Source organism: Moschus berezovskii, chromosome 2 (genome assembly GCF_049115385.1).
Source record: "Moschus berezovskii isolate FMDL1 chromosome 2, NW_MosBer_1.0, whole genome shotgun sequence".
Taxonomy (NCBI): Eukaryota; Metazoa; Chordata; class Mammalia; order Artiodactyla; family Moschidae; genus Moschus; species Moschus berezovskii.
The window spans coordinates 131755926-131774297 of record NC_142461.1 but is presented as its reverse complement, the minus strand read 5'-3'; the positions used below and the strand labels follow the sequence as shown (position 1 = coordinate 131774297).

The 18372-nt window shown below is 41.0% G+C and overlaps 1 protein-coding gene across 4 annotated transcripts in view; it reads right to left on the bottom strand.

Moving 5' to 3' along the window:
• The window catches only part of GULP1 (GULP PTB domain containing engulfment adaptor 1), a 342256-nt gene extending 324319 nt beyond the window's left edge, over positions 1-17937 (bottom strand). The window contains exon 1 of one of the 4 annotated variants that reach the window (XM_088830780.1): positions 17417-17937. The gene's annotated coding sequence lies outside the window, so the exon portion shown is untranslated. Of the gene's footprint in view, positions 1-17086; positions 17241-17358 lie in introns of those variants that run through there. The other 3 variants (XM_055396912.2, XM_055396908.2, XM_055396911.2) reach the window with 3 other exon arrangements.
• Positions 17938-18372: the final 435 nt, after the last annotated feature.

Here is an 18372-nt window from a genome sequence, read left to right as displayed (position 1 = left end):
CGGAAGCTGAAGCTCCAACACATTGGCCACCTGATATGAAGAGCTGACTCATTGGAAAAGACCCTGATGCTGGGAAAGATTGAAGGCAGGAGGAGAAGGGGACGACAGAGGATGAGATGGTTGGATGGCACCACTAACTCAATGGACATGAGTTTGAGTAAACACTGGGAAATAGTGAAGGACAGAGAAACCTGGTATGCTACAGTCCTTGGGGCAGAAAACAGTCAGACATGACTTAGCTACTGAACAACAAAAGCACCAACCAGGAATCCAGGTAATCAGGTTAACCAAAAGGCATCTAACTCTCAGTGGTAAACCTACCAGCGCTGCCCTTATCCCTCAGGGGAGCTCTCACCGCTCTACCGCACATTCCCGCAACTCGTAGGGCGCTTAAGATGCACAATTTCCCACCCTACTATCCTCCCTAGTCCACTGTTTGCCAGCTCTGGAAACTTAAACAAGTTTCTTAATCATTTACAACTCATAAAAGAAACACCATAATGCCTAGGACATAGTGAGCACTCTGTAAACGCTTATTTGTAGGGAAGAAAAAATATTTTTTTTTTGCTCTACCCTCAACTGAGACTCACTGTAAGAAGAAACAGATGAACAAGAGAATAGCATACCAATATATTTAAGTTTTGAGTGACATGGTAGCCTTGATAAAGAAACGAAGACCCAAAGCATGATTAAACCTGAACATTTTTTGTGCTAGGTTTGAAGAGAAGTTACAGATCTTGGAAAGATATGATAGAATAAAGAGAATGAGCTAGGTATATTAAACCAGGGGAAACTTGGCAAGATCATTCAGATTCCTCTCTGTCCCTTTGTTTTCAGAGCTAAGGATGTTTCTTTCCTCCTAGGACACACAGGGCACCTCTCACAGGATTTTATGACCTGGTTCAGGAGCAGGTCAGAAAGTCCTTCCTCCTCATGCCATTTCTCAAATCCCTTCAGGTTGAAATATTCAATATGTTAAGGTGCTATATTTTGAGGTAGTATGTCCTGAACCCTGTCATATGCTTGTTATGGCTCTCATTCAGAAAGTCATCTCTGATGTGGATTCACAGGTATAAGAAAACAGGTTGAGAAGAGTTCACATGCCATGAAGATTCTAATAAAGAGAGACAATGATGGGGAAGGGGCGGCGGGGGTGGGGGTGTGTGTACACAATTATTTTCACTGTGTTTTATTATTTTAGCACTAGTGAGAGTTGGAATTTGAATTATCTGAATACTTATTGCCTTCCTCATTTTATATCTGCTGTGAGCCAATTTATATTTTCTACTAAAATTCCCAAAGTAGAGAAGCAGAGTCCCTTTACAATAGTTTCCATAAAGTGAAAGTGAAAGTGAAGTTGCTCAATCGTGTCCGACTCTTTGCAACCCCATGACTGCAGCCCACCAGGCTCCTCCATTCATGGAATTTTTCAGGCAAGAGTACTGGAGTGGGTTGCCATTGCCTTCTCCAGGGCATCTTCCTGACCCAAGGATCCAACACGGTCTCCCGCATTGCGGGCAGAGGCTTTACCGCTTGAGCCGCCAGGTTAAGTCCTAACTAAGAAGTATCCATTCACATTCAAAAATCCACAAGAATGTGACTCCCTTTTAAATCAGGAAAAGGTCACCAGAGGGCACTCCGATTCTGGGCAAAGGGATACCCCAGACCAATCCCTGGACAACTTCTGAAAGAACAACAATCCTCTGAGAATTGAAGCACTTTGTGTTCTCTAGTTCTCTTGCCCAATTTTGAAAGAAGGTCATGATTTCATAGAGGAGGTATTTCAAGTATGTTTCCTTCATTTTTATGCAAAAAAACTAATATGCACATCTCAATCACAGTAATGTAGGAGGTCTTTTTACTTTGGATGTCTCTAACAGTAACTTCGGAGAAGGCAATGGCAAGCCACTCCGGTACTCTTGCCTGGAGAATCCCATGGATGGAGGAGCCTGGTGGGCTGCAGTCCGTGGGGTCGCTGAGGGTCGGACACGACTGAGCGACTTCACTTTCACTTTTCACTTTCACACATTGGAGAAGGAAATGGCAACCCACTCCAGTGTTCTTGCCTGGAGAATCCCAGGGATGGGGGAGCCCGGTGGGCTTCCGTCTATGGGGTCACACAGAGTCGGATACGACTGAAGTGACTTAGCAGCAGCAGCAGCAACAGTAACTTCTTCTAAGGTCTCTCAATTTCCTTTAGTATTCAAATTACTGGTTGTCCATTTCCCTCCAACCCAATCCCCATACTTTGAACATCCACACTGACACAGCTCTAATACAATAGCCTTGCTCTTTCTTGGCCAATGAATCATCTACCACTCTGCTTTACTGCAGCTTTTCAACATCTATAACACTTAATCCTTCAGTTTCACCACTGCTCTTGTTCGTCTCCACTACCAACACAGTCTTTAGCTTTCTGTTTCTCACACTCCCTCATTTCCAACAAATCTGCCCATGGTAACACTTTCCTATTCTGAGCCTTTTAGATTATTCCTGGTTTTGCTTGCCTCCACCTCCTCCTGTCAAGCTACTGGCTAACCATTTCTCATAAGGACAGCAATAATACCCTGAACTATATCTCACTCCTGCTTTCGTCAGTTCTCTGCTTTGGGTAATTCCTATCACCTTTAGAGCAAGAAGACAAAGACCCAGCTATATCTCCATACTTGACACAACTCATCACAAAAAACCAACGTGCAAATGGTAAATTTAAATCACCAAAAAAATCTAACTCAAGAACAGGGTGCCAGAAAGTAAACTGCTTATGGTTCCAGAGAACCAAAGCTTTATAACACGCTCTGACAAAAAAGAGCATTATATGTCTATAATGTTTTTTACCTCTATGAATAGATCTGCACTACACAATTTTCTTAATTTCATTCCCATTGGCTTACTCTTTTATATTTAAATTACATTAGATTTATCAAAACTCCAAGCTTGAAACCACTCAAACAAGGTACTAAGATTCCTTCAATGTTTCCTAAGGTACATTGAATGTTTACAAGGCAATTAAGACACCAAACAATCAAATAAACAGTAATGTGATCTTACGGATTAGATTTTGAATTTGTATTTCAAGTCATTTATCTTTATTGAATAATGATTCTGATTTATATGTAGAATACATTCATCCCAGAATAACTTTAGTTAAGATGATTAATACAATTACTGTATTAAAAACATACTAGAAGTTGGTGAATTGAGTAATAAAAGATCTGGATAGAGTAATGGCACTAATAACATCCAAAGTTTACAAAACCCAAGTAGTCTAAATTTTTTTAATTATATACATTGTTTTTTCTAAAATGTTTATTTCAAATGAAGATACCACTTAATAACTATTCTAATTAAGATATTTTCTCATTTAAGAAACTGAAAGGTCTAGTTCATATTGGTTTGGAAAATAAGTTCCTTCTCTTACATGACAGTAAATCCAGTAATATGGTAGGCTGGTTCAGGCACCCAACAATGCCATCAAGTATCCAGGTTCTTTACATTTATTCTTTCATCATGGATTCATTTGTTTTGTCCTCAAGCGAGATCTCCTCATGGACAAAAGATGATCTCCCATTGCAATTTCAAGCATCTACTCCAGAACAGGACAAGTATCCGGAGCTGAGACGTGCCATCTCAGTCAATGTCTCCTTTACCTCCCTCCAGCTCTGTTATTTCATACAATTAATTCTGCCTTGGTCAAGGAACAAGTGCCCCCTCCACAACCAACCACTGACAAGGGGAATAGAAATACTGTAACTATTAGGTCAGCCTAATCCAAATTTCACTTTCATTAGAAGTGAATTGCCTTCCCCTGGAAGCAAGGCCAAGCAGCTGGAGTTCATTCCATGTGGACCAATACTCCAAACTGAAGATAGGGGAGGCTGTGTCCTGCCCAGATAAAAGATAAGAGACCATATATTCCTCATTATCGAAGTCAAGGAGACCTTCCCTACTGAAAAGTTTCTTGGAGGTCAAAAGGTAAGTGATGTCTAGGTACCCATAGGTCTTTCAGTGGAATCCATCTAGCTAAGAGATAAGCATGCTCACAAGAGGGGTTCTGATGTGTACCAAATATGCGCTCAGAACCAGGGAAGCCAAAATGATTGACCAAAGGAAACCCAGAAGAAGCGCCCCACGTAAGTGATTTAAACTATCGCAAGGGCACGGTTCTCTCCCTGAATCCACCCATGTGTCTATCCACATATACCGTATTCTTTCTTCTCCTAATAAACACTTTTACTTGTTTCACTAGTTTCCATCTTTGTGAAAATTCTTTTCTGCAAAGCTGAAGGGCCAGGGCCTTGTCAATGACCAGTAGTCTACTGGCTAGGATTCAGTGCTTTCACTGCCACAACTCAACATCAGTCTCTGGCCAGGAACCAAAACCCCGCTTCAAGCCACTGCAGGCTGAGGCCATCTGAGATTACCCTGAGTTCTGTGGGGAGTAGTGGACATCGGAATAACACCAGAGTTCTGAGAACAAAGAGGAATAAAGAAATCACTTGAATAAACAACAAATAAAAGGACTGTGATGTGACTCTTAAAAGTGAAATATGTTTCTTATGAATTGATGTGCACGAAATGGAAAGAAGTAATTTCAGATAGGACTTCCCAGGTGGCACTAGTGGTAAACAATCTGCCTACCAGCTCAGGAAATGCAGGAGATAGGGATTCGATCCTTAGGTCAGAAAGATCCACTGGAGGAGGAAACGGCAACTCACTCCATTATTCTTGTCTGGAAAATTGCATGGACAGAGGAGCCTGGTGGGCTTTGAAGCCATGGGGTTGCAAAGAGTTGGTCATGACTGAGCATGCATACATAGAAAATCACACCTGGCTTAAGTTATTCAGTGTCATTCAGAGAGAACAAGGAGATCCAACAGGGAAGGTATACAAATAAGTGCCAGGTTGATGCTTGTCATTAGAGAAGACAAAGTGACGCCAAAAACAAGGAAAAAACAAAGATAATTTTCATTCATTGTGATCTTGAAGCTACTGTCAATTTTCAAGTACGGAATTATTACCTTGCACCCATTCCTTGGAATGTTAAGGTGGTCCAGATCAACAAAAATTAGACTAATTTATAAATGTGAAGCCCTACACAGTATTATGGCAAATTAATAATGTTAAAGAAATTTCTTGTCATATATTCCAAAAAATAAAATTGAGTCAACAGTTTCAATGAAATCAAATATTAGTAAAACAGGAAACTAATTTTAAAAAGAACTGTCAAGCCAAACAAAAAGAAGAAAGGGAACATACAGAAATAAATTACATCATCGATGTTTTAATTATATATCTCCTTCATAATACCGTAATTTGCTATACTTTTATGTATTATGCATTCTTATTTTCCAAAATTCTTGGCATGCGTTAAATTTCTCATCAATAATGGTCATGACAAATGCACATCATATACCAAATATACAACTTTAAGTAACTCAGTGATGCATAGGAAAAATCAAGTTTCTGTATGTACACAAATTATCTTTCCCTTAGTATTCACAGGAAATCAACAATACTGGCATGGTTATTTTTTACTAAGCAGGAGATACAGAAATCTGTCTCACATATCTATTCTCTCTTGCAAAACATATTTACTCCCCCCTGCAATTTAAGATGAACCTGAGGAAACAACACATTTATGTATGAAAAATAAACCAGTACAAGACAAAATTCCCAGCCAAATCCTTCCAAAAGTAGTTAATGCTATAATGTAAGAAAGTTAAATCTGTTTTTTAATATACACATTCTAAAATAAAATGAAATGCTTCTTTGAACTGCGTCACTAAGTAAGATAACCAAAAACTGCACACATGCTTCTTGAATAAAACAAATTACCTGCAAAATGTGCATTATTTGTCAGACAGTAACTTTCAAAAACAATTTAGCACACCTCTGTACATCTACACACTATCAGATAAAGCTGAGTTGCATGCATGAGTGCTTAGTCACTTCAGTCATGTCCAACTCTTTGCAACCCTATGGACCGTAGCCCACCAGGGTCTTCTGTCCATGGGATTCTCCTGGCAAGAATACTGGAGTGGGTTGCCATGCCCTCCCCCATAGGATATTCCCAACCCAGGGAACGAACACACATCTCTTATGTCTCCTGTACTGGCAGGCGAGTTCTTTACCAATAGCTCCACCTGGGATGCCCAAAACTGAGTTAAGCAACTTCAATTTCTTTTATTCTCATGAAATGACCGCTAAACCCACTGGCAGTTCTTAAGAAAACAGTACAGGTTCTTCTAGAAGTTCTTAGCCTTTATTGTGCCATGATTCCATTTAGCAATCTAATAAAGTCTACGTACCCCTTTTCAAAAACTCTATTTAAATGTAAAAAATAAAATATTAATTATGTACAAGAACAGATTTATTATGGCATAGTAATTAAATTATATTAAACAGCTTGACGTATAGATATATGTCTATAGATATATCCATATATAAAAATAATACCTAGAAGCAGGTGTAATTATTATTATAATTTTAAGCTAGTCATAAACATTAAAATATTTCAAAAATGTGCAGAATAATGAGACACAACAATATGTGCAACTTCTAGAAATTTACAGGTAGCTAAGACTGCTTGTGGGCTTCCCTTGTGGTTCAGCTGGTAAAGAATCTGCCTACTATGCAGGAGACCTGGGTTCGAACACTGGGTTGGGAAGACCCCCTGGAGAAGGGAAAGGCTACCCACTCCAGTATTCTGGCCTGGAGAATTCCATGGGGGTTCAAAGAGTCGGACACGACTAAGCGACTTTCACTAAGACTGTGTGTGTGTGTGATTCCCTGCCTTGAAAACTGAAACGTATCCTAAATTAAGTGAGATGTTCATTACAGTAATAATGCTATTGTTTTATATCTAAGTCCATGTACCACCCTACCCTACCCCACCCCTGCCCCCAGAGTGTGAAATGGAGCACATACTCAACTCTTTATGACTCCAATTACATGTTAGTTAGACCTGGCGAAATAAAAAAGAAAGCAGGGTGTTTTTTTTTTTTTTTTAAGATAATTAATCCAAAGTTCTTAAACTCCCATATGCAATTACTAACAATTATGGTCATCAACATGAAGACAAAAAGGAGAAACATCTCCATAGTTCTGAGACTGCTTGCTTTGTAGCCATTCACATGGCTCTAGGCCTCCTTGTCGTTACTGTCTTGAATTGTCCTTATTCATTGCTCGCTAACTCATCCTCATCCTTTGCCCAGGAATCACCTCCATACTTTCTTTGCAGACACTGCTTTCCCTCGTGCTGATGGATAATCTCCACTCCCTACTTCTTCAACATTCTTTCCACTGTAACACAGAATATATGGAAATAGCAAGTTCTGTTTATTTAATTGGATATAGGTCTCTATCACCTACTACTAAAAGAACATAACTGCCAAGAAAAACTAGTGATCAACACATTAAATTCAACAAGATCATATGAAAATACTTTTATTGGTCAACTCATAATTTAAACCTAGTTACATTTTTCAAAACGAGAAGGGAGTAGGCAAAGATTGCAAATTTCTATGAAGATTTAAGAGAAAGTCGGTATCTCACTGAATAAAGAAGTCCTGAAGATTTATTTTTGTTTCAGTCACTCAGTCATGTCTGACTCTTTGTGAACCCATGGACTGCAGCACGCCAGGCTTCCCTATCCTTCACCATCTCCCACAACTTGCTCAAACTCATGTCCATTGAGTCAGTGATACCATCCAACCACTTCATCCTCTGTCATCCCCTTCTCCTCCTGCCTTTAATCTTTCCCAGCATCAGGGTCTTTTCTAATAAGTTGGCTCTTCACGCCAGGTGACCAAAGTATTGGAACTTCAGCTTCAGCATCAGTCCTTCCAAAAAATATTCAGAATTTATTTCTTTAAGTATTGACTGGTTTGATCTCCTTGCAGTCCAAGGGACTCTCAAGAGTCTTCTCCAAAGGATCGATTCTTCAGTGTTTAGCCTTCTTTATGGTCCAACTCTCACATTCATACATGACTACTGGAAAAACATAGCTTTGACTACATAGACCTTTGTGGGCAAAGAAATGCCTCTGCTTTTTAATATGCTGTCTAGGTTGGTCATAACTTTTCTTCCAAGGAGCAAGTGCCTTTTAATTTGATGGCTGCAGTAACCATCTGCAGTGATTCTGGAACCCCCCAAAATAAAGATTATAACATTGTTTTTCAAGGCCTCATCTGCACAACTCAAGGAAACTTCATTTTTCCAAATTAATCATAAATGTCCTAGTCGATCTAATTTAAGCAATTAAGCCTATGATAATTCAGATCTTATAAATTTAGTAGTAGTTATTCTTTTAAAACTAATTAAAGACAATGTTGGCAATATAATAAATCTCAATTTTTTGCCATTAAAATTTTTAAAGTCTTTCTCCTAGATATCCAGAAACACAGTGATGTATTAAAACAGAAATAATAGTTCACAGAACTTCAAAACAATACCTACACTTATTACAAAGCATTGCAACTTTGTAGATCTGAAATTTCAGTAGACTTTTGCCATTTGAGATGGCATTTAGGCAATTTCGAATACAATTCATCTACTCAAATGTTACTCTTAACAATTCTCCCAAATTGTATTTTGCTAAACTATATTGCATAAGCAGCTTCTTACTCAATTACTATATGCCAGCATAGATAAATTGCTTTGAAATTAACTTATTTATACAACTGTTCTTTACAATACCAAATTTCTCTGCATTTATGTGTACTACCAGTGATGATCAACATTTAAGGACATTTTTACAATTATAATAATGCACATCCTCAAGGAAGTAGTAGGAAAGTTCTACATCAGACAAAATTCTGTACTTTTATGGAATTCTTCAAAGGCAGACAAAAATTAAATAGATTATGAGAATACCATGCACAGTGACTTTAAAAACACTTTACAAAGTGTCTTCTTAAATAAAATTCCTGTCAGACTTACCAAGCTGTGTTTTAACTCACCCAAATGGAGATCTGGTTAAATTAACCTATTTGCTGTTAAATTTTACTGGCACTCTTGATGACTGTAAAATGCTATAGGAGAAACCAAGAGACTAAAATCAAGTTCATTCTCGTATGTCAACCTTTTTTTTTTTTTTAACTGGCGGCTAATTACTTTACAATATTGTGTTGGTTTTTGCCATACATTGACATGAATCAGCCATAGTTGTACATGTGTTCCACATCCTGAACCCCCCTCCCACCTCCCTCCCCATCCCATCCCTCAGGGTCATCCCAGTGCACCAGCCCTGAGCATCCTGTCTCATGCATCGAACCTGGACTGGCAATCTATTTCACATATGATAATATACATGTTTCAATGCTATTCTCTCAAATCATCCCACCCTCGCCTTCTCCCACAGAGTCCAAAAGACTGTTCTTTACATCTGTGTCTCTTCTGTTGTCTCACATATAGGGTCATCATTACCATCCTTCTAAATTCCATATATATGTGTTAATACACTGCATATGGTTTTTCCCGTGGTCATGTATGGATGTGAGGGTTGGACTGTGAAGAAAGCTGATCGCCAAAGAATTGATGCTTTTGAACTGCGGTGTTGGAGAAGACTCTTGACAGTCCCTTGTACCGCAAGGAGATCCAACCAGTCCATTCTAAGGGAGATCAATCCTGGGTGTTCACTGGAAGGACTGATGCTAAAGCTGAGACTGCAGTACTTTGGCCACCTCATGCGACGAGTTGACTCACTGGAAAAGACTCTGATGCTGGAAAAGGTTGGGGGCGGGAGGAGAAGGGGACGACAGAGGATGAGATGGCTGGATGGCATCACCAACTCTGTGGACTTGAGTCTGAGCGAACTCCGGGAGTTGGTGATGGACAGGGAGGCCTGGCGTGCTGTGATTCATGGGGTCGCAGAGAGTCGGACACGACTGAGCAACTGAACTGAACTGAACTGATACTGCATTGGTTTTTTTCTTTCTGACTTACTTCACTCTGTATAATAGGCTCCAGTTTCATCCACCTCATTAGAACTGATTCAAATGTATTCTTTTTAACAGCTGAGTAATATTCCATTGTGTATATGTACCAAAGCTTTCTTATCCATTCATCTGCCGATGGACATCTAGGTTGCTTCCATGTCCTGGCTATTGTAAACAGTGCTGCAATGAACATTGGGGTACACATGTCTCTTTCAATTCTGGTTTCCTCAGTGTGTATGCCCAGCAGTGGGATCGCTGGGTCAAACGGCAGTTCTATTTCCAGTTTTTTAAGGAATCTCCACACTGTTCTCCATAGTGGCTGTACTAGTTTGCATTCCCACCAACAGCATAAGAGGGTTCCTTTTTTTCTGCACCCTCTCCAGCATTTGTTTATAGACTTTTTGATAGCAGCCATTCTGACCCACGTGAGATGGTACCTTATTGTGGTTTAGATTTGCATTTCTCTGATAATGAGTGATGTTGAGCATTTTGTCATGTGTTTGTTAGCCATCTGTATGTCTTCTTTGGAGAAATGTCTGTTTAGTTCTTTGGCCCATTTTTTGATTGAGTCGCTTATTTTTCTGGAATTGAGCTGCAGGAGCTGCTTACATATTTTTGAGATTAATTCTTTGTCAGTTGCTTCATTTGCTATTATTTTCTCCCATTCTGAAGGCTGTCTTCTCACCTTGCTTATAGTTTCCTTCATTGTGCAAAAGCTTTTATTTTAATTAGGTCCCATTTGTTTATTTTTGCTTTTATTTCCAATATTCTGGGAGGTGGGTCATAGGGGATCCTGCTATGATTTACATCAGAGAGTGTTTTTCCTATGTTTTCCTCTAGGAGTTTCATAGTTTCTGGTCTTATATTTAGATCTTTAATCCATTTTGAGTTTACTTTTGTGTATGGTGTTAGAAAATGTTCTAGTTTCATTCTTTTACAAGTGGTTGACCAGTTTTCCCAGCACCACTTGTTAAAGAGATTGTTTTTTCTCCATTGTATATTCTTGCCTCCTTTGTCAAAGATAAGGTTTCCATAGGTGCATGGATTTATCTCTGGGCTTTCTATTTTGTTCCATTGATCTATGTTTCTGTATTTGTGCCAGTACCATACTGTCTTGATGACTGTTGCTTTGCAGTATAGCCTGAAGTCAGGCAGGTTGATCCCTCATCCCTCCAGTTCCATTCTTCTTTCTCAAGATTGCTTTGGCTATTCAAGGTTTTTTGTAATTCCATACAAATTGTGAAATTATTTGTTCTAATTCTCTGAAAAAATACTGTTGGTAGGTATATAGGGATTGCATTGAATCTATAGACTGCTTTGGATAGTATACTCATTTTCACTATATTGATATGTCAAATTTTAATTACCCGAACTGGAGATCTGCTACTACAGCACAGATGGTTCTGTCTGCTTTTCAGCTAAAATGCTGTCTAAACACACTATTGCTTCATTTGAATACAAAGTGAGAAGTAGAGCTTAGTTATCATTTGATGAAACATTACATAACTATTTTAAAAGGTTATATGCCCAGTCCTTAATGATTCCTTTAGTAGGTTACTTGTGCTCTATATTTTCTTCTACCAAACCTCTCAGCTAGCTGTGTTTCGGTCATTTAAATGGCTATCATCACTTCTACAAGAGAATGGATTAAAGATCGAACCCAAATCATTCAACCTGCTCTTGGTTAAAAGATCTGTCAAAGTTCAAGTTCCCTGAAATTCTGGGAGGACATGTGGTTGAAGATTCAGGGAACAGGTCAACTATAACATTGGATAATCAAAAGGAAAAGCTATACAATACAAGGGAAACACTAATTTACACACAATTCTCTCTTCACAGAACCTTATAAATTTAGCAGTAGTAGTCATCTTTTAAGAAGTGGATTTACCTCCTGACAGTGGTTAACTGGGCATTTGCCTGTATTCTAAAGAATACAGACTTTGATGATTATGTCACCATCAGAGCCATTAACCAAGAATGAGGATACCAAATCTTTCCCACTAATCTTCTTAACCTTTAACGGGTATAAATAAAAGCCTGAAAACCCCTTTAAAATTTGGGGCAAAAAATAAAGTATCTTTAGTTAGATTTATCTGGAAATGATTTTAAATTAATGGATAAAATTAACTCAGAAATATCAATTAGTTGGAGTCATTTTGTCCTATGAAAAATATACCTGACACAAACAGAGAAACATCAAAGAATACATATGGTCTATAATTCTATGTACATATATATACATATCCATATAAGCATATATATGGAGGAGGGATAGCCAAGTATTGGAAGTTTCTAGTGTATAATCTGAATCTCCTCTTCAGTAGGTATATAAGGCTAATAGCGAGAAACAAACATGAAATAAAGACAGCTATTTCTATCTAGATATTATCTCATAGGTACACTCTGAAAATATATACAATGTTATTTGAAACTCTTAAAAATTTATATTAATATTTGCAATCACAATTGTTACATAAATTAATTCACTCATTCATATTAAGAGAGAAAATTAGAGAAATCTTTCCAAAACTATCCTTAAATATACAATATTGAATGATTAAACGTATTCCAAATTTACCATAACTATACCATTTTAACAGTAAACAGAAAATTGCACTTATTCTCCTGCACAATATTTGAGTCAACAAACTGTCTTCTGAGAAAAAACAATCATGCACTATATGTATCATTACAGTGGTTGGAAACATTTTCTTAAAACAAATACAAAACTAGCAAATCACAGAACCTAAAAAGAGTATAAGAGCTGTTTTCTAAGCCTAACTCTGGAATAATGACTTAGACCCATTATCTTTAAAAATAAAGGGTTGATTTCAATTTCATATCCTCACTAGAAGCAAAGCAATTTCTCCACTGAAAGTTTATACTATTTTTCCTCTTTCAATTTGAATATGTTTCAGCTCCCAAAGGAACAAGCTTAAGTTTCCTGAACTCTAAATCCATTAAGACAAATACTATTAGATCCACCAGCCTCTAATGCGTTTAGAGACCAGGGCTCACAGCAGTCAGGTCCTGTAACGACTTTTGAATTCATTATTATATTTGAATAAAATAACTGTTTTTGTTCTTCAGAGGTTATAGAAAACAAATTTCAGTTTTTTAGAATGAACCACAAAGTACTGTGCTAATTAGAATTTAAATTTTAAATTATCTTATATTCAGCAATGGTGAATAAGATTTTTAAGACTTTAAAATCAAAAGCAAAACTGGATATTTTACATTAAAATTACCTTATCACATCCTTGAACAGTCACTCATCCTGTGATTATTCAAGAAAAGTATCTGCTGTGTTAATACGACCATAAATTCAACTAAAATTTTCCTTATACTCCTACTTTTTACAGATTCACTTTTAATGATCAAGTTTCCTCAGTGGCTGAGTGGTAAAGAATCTACCTGCAACGCAGGAGACACATGTTCTATCCCTAGGTTAGGAAGATCCTCTAGAGGAGGGCATGGCAATGCATTCCAGTATTCTTGCTGTGGAAAAAGTCCCATGGACAGAGGAGCCTGGCAGGCTACAGTCCATAGGGTCGGAAAGAGTCAGGCATTACTGATTGAGGAGCACTGCAGGGCACTAAGTCTAAAAATAAAAGTTACGATTAAGTATTTTACCAATAGATCTTATGCCTTACTTTACCCAATTCATTCTGTTTTATTTCTCTAATACAAGGACCTATTCACCTGGAAAATAGTTTTTACACATCCAAGAATACACTCAACTATAAAAATAGGTAGTTTACTAACTGATATATCAAATTAAAAATTAAATATCTCACAATTATTATACATGTATCGATAGTTTAAAAGTCCATACATTATGGACAGCAATATAGATAATACATTATATGTTGGTAAAACGTTCAAGAAGTAAAATAACCTTCACAAAATCACAGTGCTGAGAAGTTCAGGGCTGGGATTTGAATTCAAGCCTGATGTTTCCTCAGACATAAAAAGTACACAACAAATATTGGTTGAATCAATTAATGAATGGCTCCTAAATCTACCCTCTAATTTTTTAAGGAAACTATTGTGGCTATTGGGAAAAGAAAGTTTGCTTATACATCATAAATGTATCTCAGTCTCTCAAGTGTTATTTCTGAGAAGGGAGCCAAATTCTGCAAATATGTTTGTAATTTCTCATAAAAGCAAAATTGAGCTGGTCTTAAAAAAATAACTGGTCCTTGAGTATAAATATAAACCAAAATAAAAAGTAAATGAATTTGCTGATTGTTCTTTTCTGTTTGAGAGAATGACTCAGCTTTTGCCATAAGGAAATCTCAGCCAGTATTCTTTAAAAATAAAATTTATGATTAAACTACATCTATGATTAAAATTCAAGCTAGCAATTTTTATGAATTAAACACAGATATGTCACTATTACATGTGCAATTTAGATATAAATTGTCCAATTTATCCCTATAAATCTCAGCTGAATCAACCAAGACAGAAGCCCTATGACCTTTATGCTTAAAATGTATTAACATAATTTCATCTCTTTAATGTTCACTATAAGCATCTAACTGCTGCTGCTGCTGCTGCTAAGTCACTTCAGTCGTGTCCGACTCTGTGTGACCCCATAGACGGAAGCCCACCAGGCTCCCCCGTCCCTGGGATTCTCCAGGCAAGAACACTGGAGTGGGTTGCCATTTCCTTCTCCAATGTGTGAAAGTGGAAAGTGAAAAGTGAAAGTGAAGTCGCTCAGTCGTGACCGACCCTTAGCGACCCCACGGACTGCAGCCTACCAGGCTCCTCCATCCATGGGATTTTCTAGGCAAGAGTACTGGAGTGGCTTGCCAAGCATCTAACTAGGTAAAGGAAATTTCTTTACTTTGCAAATAGAAAAACTGAAATCATAGACAGGGAAAACACTTTGCCAAGGGTGATTCATAAAGTCAATCTCAGAGAGTAGGCTGATATCCACAATCTCAAACTCACCAACCCAGTGGAAATACAAACCATATCAGCATTTTTTACTGTTCAGCAACCCTGAACCCAAAACAGTAGACCTACCTTCCTGAAAAAAAAAAAAAAAAATAGAGAAAACATAAACAATTTTAACACAAAAAAGAAAGGTCCTAACTGCAGATAAGATTCTTCAGTTCCCAGCTAGTCTGAAACTTGGAAGCAGCAGCCTTACCTATTGGGCCAATGTGTGAAATACTGAGATCACACCAACTTCTACCCCTTCAGGTGAAAGAGCATTCTACCCCTTCAGGTGAAAGAGCAAGATCTATTATTGAGATCACTTTTGACAAACACAAGGAAGACATTAGGACCCATTTTCCACTTCAATTTCATGGCCTAATTCTGTGCTATTTGAGAATATCTAATTGAATTATTTGATTTAGGTGGAAAAACATCTGCTCAAAACCCAAGTCTTCAGTTCTTACTGGCTATGAAAACAAAGAACGTCAAGGTCAAGGGCTTGAAGCTGCAGCAAGCCTAGTCCAAGCTGGGGAGACAAATAGCAACAAAATGTGGGTATCCCCAAAGTATGATCAGCACAAAAAGCATCAGGTCCCCAGCTATTCCACCTCACCATTGATAGGGACAATGGTCAGACTTTCCTCCTAGAACACTTCTTTCACTCTCCTCTGTCACATCCCACTGTGTGCTTAGTTTATTTTATTTTATTTTATTTTTTTTTTTGGCCAGGAAGACTGATCTTAGTCACCTAAAAGTTCTCACTGCAAAAGAAACTCCTTGTTTAAACTCAAGTACAACCAACAGCTCCTTTCCAATCATCCCCTGCAACTTCCCCAGTCCCTTTTATGCCTGGCTACTGAGCTCACAGTCTAGTTTGGCTGCCCGCCAGCTTTCTCTCTTCTTTCCCTGTCAGTCGTGAAAACTTGGAAAACACTCCTGGACAGCTCGAGCAGACCTTTTAGTTATCCAGTGGGGCAGTACCTTAGCCTGTCTGCTGTTTCCAGCAAGGCTTGTAGTCGCCAGCGACTGCACTCTCCCAATTGGGTTTTCTAGCAAGGCTACTTGTTTACACGGGGGAAGGAGGGAAAGAACGGCAGAAAAGGGGGCGATTGCAAATTCGAAAAATGTCCAACTCCTTGTGTGAGTTTCCTACCTCCTCACATTCAGTCTATCTCATTACTGCCCTCCTTTTAGCAACTTATCACCCATTTGCCATCAAAGACAAAATATAAATCATCCCTATCAGGGTATCTTTGTAGTCCCAGAAATTAACAAGGGGAGTCACAACTGGAAACTCCCCAAAAACTTTTATTCTCAAGTGCTGATGCAAGGTTAAAAAAAAAAAAAAATGGGTCCCAAAATAAATGTATTAGACCCTTCCTAAGTGCATTACTCTGTCAAACTTGCAGACTGAAACAGTGCATGTAAATGTGATTGCCAGTGAAAGTAAAGCCGGGGCAGTTGGGGAATACTGAGGACACAGGAAGAGATACCTTGACTGACATCCCGCACTTACTCGGGGTTTGCCCAAGGTACGGAGTGCACCCGCCAAGCCCTACACCAGCTACGTCTCCCTTACTCTACCCTGGCAGGCTAGTTCCAGCTGCGGCTTCCAGCTTCCTGTTCAAGTTCCATTCAACATCGTAAACACATTCCAAGAACCCCAGCCTGCCCAGAGTTCCCTCCCGCACACAGGGAACTCTGAGCTGCGGCCCCGGGAGCCACGGGGAAGAACCGATCGTGCTGGGTCCTGAGGCGTGCAGGGAGCCAGCCCCCGAGGTGGTGAAGCCCGGCGAGCGAGCGCGGCGCGGGACCCGAGAGCCCAGGGTCTCATCGAGCCGCAGCGCCGCGCGCCGCGCTAAGGCAGAGCCCGCCTGAAGGATCTGCTCGACCCACCCAGTCAGGGGTAACCGTGCGGGCGCCGCCCCCGAGTCTGGGCCCTCCCAGCCCTGGGCTTTAAAGAACCGGCGGCCCGGCCTCGGAGCCTCGCGCCTCCCCACCCCCATGCCCACGCTCTGCCGGAGCCAACAAAAGGGAGGTTAGGCTGGAAGAAGTTTCGCTGCTGGGTCGCCTCGCGGTGACCCGGCGACGACGCGCCCGCTCAGCCCCGTCCGGTCCGCACGCTCTCCGCCGTTCTGGTCTGCCGGCGTCCCGCCAGCTCCTGCCCACCGGCCCCGGCCCCCCGGGCCCAAAGTTACCGCCAAGGGCTCCAGGAGTCGGGAGACGGCGGCGCCCCCGACCTCGGAGGCTCTCCGTCACCATCCCGGCAGCATTTCCAGGGCAGTCGTCAACAGGTCTCCGCCGCCCCTCTCGCTGAACGACTCCCCGAGCTTTTCGCCGTCCCGATTTTTGCAACCTGCCCCGCGGCGGCTCGCAGCAGCGCGCCACCCCTCCCTTCGCCGCCACCCGGCCGCGCTGACCGCCGCCCGCCGCCTCCCGGGATGTCCGTTCAAAAGAGACCGCCTGCTACCTAGCGGGACGCGCGGCTACCCGGGGAGCCCGCAGACGAAACCGCGGTCTCTCCGTACCTTCCTGACGGACGCAGCAGGGTCAGGCTCCGGGCAGGGGCGCGGAGAGCCGCGGGCGTCCTCGGGCCGGGCGACCTCCGCTCCGGCACCGCCGGGGCGCCGTTTCCGCGGCGAGAGGGAAAGTTTCTCTCCGTCCACGGCGAGCTGGCCCCGGGCCCGCCGGCTCCCGTGCCCTCCCTCGGCGCGCTCGCGGCCCCCTCCCTCCGCCTCCTAAGCGGCTGAGGCCGTCACTGGCGCGGGCTGGCGGCTGGGGCTCGAGGCTCGGGACTCCGGGGCGCTCCCGGCTGGGGACGCGGGGCTCCCCCTCTCGGCCAGAAGGAAAGTCTCCCAGACGCGGCTGGCGCACTTGGGGCGGTCTCCTTGGACACTTCCACACGGGACGCCTGTGTTCAGCTCGCTGACTTTCTTCGGTCTCTGATGCTCGTCTCCTGTGGGCCCACTGGGTGCTGTGGCGTCTGCACGAAGGACCCAGCGGGGAGAGGGCCGTGGAGAAGGCTAGGCCGTACCTAACCCGGGTCCTAGTTGGCACAGAAGCCAAAACACGGTTCCACCCACCCCCCTCCCCGTCCCCCCGCCGCGTTTCCTTTTCAACCTCCTCCCTGAAGAACCGGATCGCGACTATTAGCCTTTCCTTATCTCTCTATGTTTCCAAATACAATTTTAAAACACTTTTGCTGCTTAACAAGGAGAGAGGGGGGTTAAAAAAAAAAAAAAGTCAAAAAAGCACACCTACGAGTAGACCATTGCAGCGTTTATCAGGAAAGCATTGACACTGTTGCTGCTCTGACTCTGACCGCACCTCAACACTTTTTTTCATTTTTTCTCAGTTTTTAAAAACAGACTAAATCTCTGCACTTCTTTATGTCTTAAAAAAGCAGAAAAAGAAAAGAAAGAAAACTGCCTCCACCACCAGATCATTTTCTCCATTCAGATATTAACCTCCAAAATTCAACACT